Here is a 5,638-nt window from a genome sequence, read left to right as displayed (position 1 = left end):
TGCTCAAGCTCATAGTAAATTAAATCCTACCCTCCTCTTCTCTATTCGGTGGCCTTGCTGGACTTGGCCGAAGTTGCACACCGAAGGGATTAAGTTACCTTCACAGCACTCGAGCTCCCCATGTTGCTTCAGATTAGAATGTTGTGACTTCCGATTCGGTAGAAAGGGAAAGTCGAAGAAGGTGCGAAGTCGGACAACAATGGAGGAGGTAAGCTGGTCTTTCCCTCCTCTCTCTCTCTCTTTCTGCTTGCGGTTAAGGTGCGGAGGTCGGACGTCGGCTAGGGGTCGAAGGCAGGGAGGAGTTCGGGAGGTTGGATTTCGGGCAGAGGGAGTTGCGAATGGGAGAGGGAGGAGCTCGGGATCGGCGTCGACGGGATCTGGCTGAGGTGAGGTCGGCGGCTTGGAGTCGGACAGATGAATAGAGATGCGTCGTGTTGAGTGGAAACGGGATCGGGAGTGGAGTCGGGAGGTGGAAGCAGCGACGGAAGCAGAGCTGAGAGAGATCGGGAGGTCGGGTTAGGTCGGAGACTTGGGGAGGAAGAGTCGTGTGGTTTGCGGGGGTTATCGGGAGAGGAAGAGGGAGCAGCGATTTGGGTCGGTATTTAACGAAGAGAACGGGGCAGCGATCGAGAGCAGATTTTACGCAGGAAGTGCGGAGAAATGACGGGAGCGGCGCCGATTTCAGCCAGATTCGCTGCAGGATTCGTGGAACCAACGGTTTACAGGTATTATTTTTCGTTTCTTTTTTTTTTTTTGGTTTATCTGCGAAGGTCAACACTTTAATCCGAACCATCAAAATATAGCTTTCAAATAACTGTATATTTTGTTGCTTATTAGGTGAATAATATAGCCTGAATAATGAGCCTCGTGTAAAATCTTCCTTCTCCGATATTCAAAAATAAGAGCACACAATATATTCTTGTAGAAAATAATACCATAATCATAAACTCATAATTCATATTTCTTACCCTATATGATCTGATCAATCAACTTTTGATATTCTGCATTTGACTTCTAAACTTTTTTAATCTTTTCTTATAAAGCACACTGAATGATCATGTAAGCTAATATACCCGAATCTCAATCAGTAGAAGAAATCACCTACAACTATAATCTCTTTATATCTCGTATCAAAGACTTATCAGAAGTGAGCTGTATATATGAGAATCTAGAAAACTTTATTCTCAGCGCGTTTACCACCACATTAGCCTTACTAGATTGATACTGAATAGTCGGATAATAGTCTTTGATCAACTCATGTCATCTCTTTTGCCTCATATTAATATCTTTCTGAGTAAATATGTACTTCAGACTCCGATGATTAATGAAAATCTCACACATGATACTGTACAAGTAATGCTGTCAAATCATCAAAGAAAATATAACAGCAGCCAAATCTAGATCATATATTGTATAGTTCCTCTCATATGGCTTCAACTGTCTGGAAGCATCAGTTATAACACTACCGTGCTGCATCAAAATACATCCAAATCTCTGAGGGAAGCATCACTGAATACTTGAAAGCCTTCTATATAGAAAGAAGAGCTGAAACTGGAGCATAAGTTAAACAATCTTCCAATCTCTAAAAGTTAGTCTCACACTCTGATATCCAGATAAAAGCTACTAACTTTTGAGTCAGTCTCGTCTGAGGTGCATAAATCTAATAAAGCTTTTTCACAAACTTTCTATAATATCCAGCTATATCTAGGAAATTAATTACGTACCTCAAACACAGTAGTAGGCCTCAGCCAATTGGTGACTGCCTGAACCTTTTAGGGATCTACAAATATACCAGCACTACTCATCACATACCCTAGAAAAATAATACTCTTCAGTCAGAACTCACATTTGAAGAATTTGACATATAATGGATGCTGCCTCAAAATCTCCAAAATAATCCTAAAATATCTGACATGATGTTCCTTAAAAGCAGAATAAAATAAAATATCATAGATGAAAACAATCATAAATTGATAAAAAAAATCTTTGAGTATTTTGTTCATAAGATTCATAAAAATGATTGGTGCATATGTCACTACAAAAGGCATGACTAGAAGCTCATAGTGTCTATACATCATACTGAAAGTTGTCTTCATCACATTAGCCTCTCTCACCTTTACCTGATAGTATCCATATCGTAAATCAATATTCAAAAATACATAAGATCCAGTAAGCTGATCAAATAGATTTTCAATCCATGACAGATAATACTTATTCTTGATAATGATTTTATTCAACTCCATGTAATCAATGCACACAAGCATCGTACCGTCCTTTTTCTTCACAAATAAAATTGGTACTCCCCACGGAAGTACACTAGGACAAACAAATCCACTGTTAACTAACTCCAAAAGCTGAACCTTTAATTCCTAAAACTCTTTTGGTGTCATCCTATATAGAGCCTTGGAAATCGGGTCGTACCCATAAATATATTGATATAAAATTTTATTTGTCCAATATTAAACTGACTAACTCATCAATAAACACATATGAAAAATTTCATACTACCAGAACATCGGAAAGAAGGCCAAAATCTATACTCCTATCCCGGACTGATACCAGAATTATCATATATAACACTTCTCTCATAATCTATATGCTTCCACGGTAGAGATCAAACAGGATAAGACTCCTTTAACACCTTGAAATACATAATGTTCACTGCACAAAAATAATTTAACTCGCTTTTTAAAGCAATCAATATGGGTCTCATACCAACTCAACCAATCCATATACACAATAATATGAAATAAGAAAATTGGTAATAAAATCAAATTGGATAGCCACTTGTTATCAAAAATCTCAACATTACACAAATAAAATCTACTAGCTATCATACCATCTCCAATTAGTAGAGTAATAAAAAAAGAAACAAACTGTATGGTTTAAGGCAAGTGTAGTAAATCGAAAAAATACTCGAACATAAAAAAATGACTAGCTTCATAATCGAATAAAATATAACATGGATGCTAAAAAATGTAAATCATACCTATCATAATATCTTTAGACATTGTGAGCCTCCTGCTGAGTCAAACTATACACATGTGGCTGAACTGTAGCTTAAGCAACAGTAATACCAGACTCTCTCTAACCATTATCAGATGGTCTACCTACTGCTGAACCAAAACCACTACCAGCAAAACTCTCAACAAAGGTATGAAGTGGAACTATCCTCAGCCTCCCTAATGGTCTAACAGAACTCTTAGATCTGGCTCAGATAGCTGGTCAAAGCTTGCTTGTGGACACTCTGTCATCCTGTGTACATTCTGTCCACATATGAAACATTGACCAGTCATCCTATATCACTGACCGAAATGACGTCTGCCACAACTCTAACATACAGATGCTCCATTAATAAATCTACCAGAACTAGCAACTTTGCCCTTACTCGGGGCTACAATAGATACAGACTATCCACCGTTTGTGGACTCTCCAGGTAAAAATGTACTCATCTTCCCAAAAACGCCACTACTAAAAGCCTCGCCACTGAATCTTTTCTTACCAGCATTCCACTGCTGCTAAGTAGCTATTAGATTGTTCTCAATCAGACGAACTCTCTCCACAAGCTTAGAGAAATCATAAATGTAAAATAGCACCAAAGATTATCTTAGACTATCTCAAAGTCCTCTAAAACACCTGTAGCACATCCCCGCGAAAGTGCTAGCTAGCTGCAGAGCATATCAGGCGAAAACAATAAACTCTACCTCGTACTGCAAAACAATCCTACTCTTTTGAACCAATCTCAGAAAAGCCTCCTGCATTTACTGTCTTGAAGAAGGTTGTATAAACTAGGCTCTAAACACAATTGAGAACTCCTAGTTAATCAGAGAATTCAATCTCCCTTACAAATTCTAATCCTGCTGGCCCATCTACCAATGCTCGGCCTCACCATCTAATAAAAAAATTGCTAGCAGTACTTCCCTCTCATGAGGACGCCACATACCGTTAAATGCCTTATCTGAACACATATACACATGAAACAAACAATAATAAACACCTAGGCAAACTTAAAACTATCACTTGACTTACAAATCAATTCCTATTGCTCTATTTTACGATTCACTCCTAAATTACTACTCTAATACCACAAAAGCTTGTCACAACCCAACCCGACCGAGATAGGTCCCATCGTGTTGAGTTGTGACACGAAAATCTCATATCTAGTTTTGAAATATTTTAGATTTTCTTTCAACATTTATTTTAAATAAACTACATACTACAAAGCTAATAAATATCCATATACTAAAAATAAATTCATCCATCAGATTTCTTTCATTTCATCAAAATGTATCTACACTACAGTACATAGCACATGCAAAAACTATAGAACATAATTGAAAAATAAACTAGCCATGACTATATAAAAATCAAAATAGAAATACTTATAAACTTTGATTTGATCCTGAACTATTAATCAATAATATCTTTTCCCTTCCAAGATTCTGAAAACTCGAAGCAAAACTACAATGAGTTATAACAGCTCAGTGGGCTACATAATCCAATCTAAATTTTCAAATTATTTTATTAAATATTTTGATGAATATTTTATAGTTAAATGCAATCTAATAAATCACTAAATTAAGAAATATAATAAGAGTGTAGCAGTTATTCAATTATTTAAATAACATTACTAAGCAGGTAAATGGATTGCAATTATGATATCACATTTCCTGGACTAAGATAAAATTTCAAAGGATTCTGACTCTTTATGACACCCTTTTGTACTTACAGTACCAGAACATATTCATAGGCACCAGAATATTACTTATAGCCACCAGAACATACCTTATAACATCACAATAGTCTCTGACATAGACAAAATCTCAAAAGATTATGGCCATTTAACTCTCCCAACAGAAATAATTTAATCATATATGTTATCTTTATATTATAGCAGTTAAAGCTTAATTGAACATATGTCAGAATTGCACAGCTTTCTATAACGATAGATAATAGCAAATCCTACTAAAAAAATACACAATTTCAAAAAATAACTAAATTACTAAAACAATCCTTTAAGTAGGGGTGTCAATTTCAGGTCACGGGTCGGGTTCGGGTCGAACCCAGAACTGACCCAACACTATTCAAGTCTATCCAAACCCGACCCGTTTTTGAAAACGGGTCAATTTTACGGACCCAAACCCGACCCGCTACGGGATCGGGTCAACCAGTCCCGACTCGCATATAAGGATACACTCATCGATCGGGATAGCAAGAACGCCATGCTGATGCGGCATGGCAGTTAGTGGTAGGTGGGGATGCGACAGCGGGGTCGTAGTAGCCAGCAACAGCGGGTTGGCACTCGGCAGCAGTTGAGCAACACGGCGGGTGGCGACAGCGGCGTGCAGGCAGGGTCAGCGCGAGTACGCGACGGGCAGGCATATTAGCCTTGGGATGCGACGCAAGCAGCCGCGATCACATTGTTGCGGAACTGTTTTCATGATTTATGATTTTGATGATAGCAAATACTCTTATTTCTCTACGACGGCCTTATTTACTAACATTTCAAGTCCACAAGATCAGACTGCAATTTGGAACCAGCTCAAGATTGGGTAGACTAGGTCTGAGTCAGTTTGTACACTTTTTCCTTTCTTGAGTCTATTGTATTTGGTGTGGCTCCTGATGTTTTGTAACTTGG

This window comes from Dendrobium catenatum, unplaced genomic scaffold (genome assembly GCF_001605985.2).
Source record: "Dendrobium catenatum unplaced genomic scaffold, ASM160598v2 fragScaff_scaffold_817, whole genome shotgun sequence".
NCBI lineage: Eukaryota > Viridiplantae > Streptophyta > Magnoliopsida > Asparagales > Orchidaceae > Dendrobium > Dendrobium catenatum.
The sequence above is the reverse complement of the archived record's forward strand: the minus strand, read 5'-3'. Positions refer to the sequence as shown.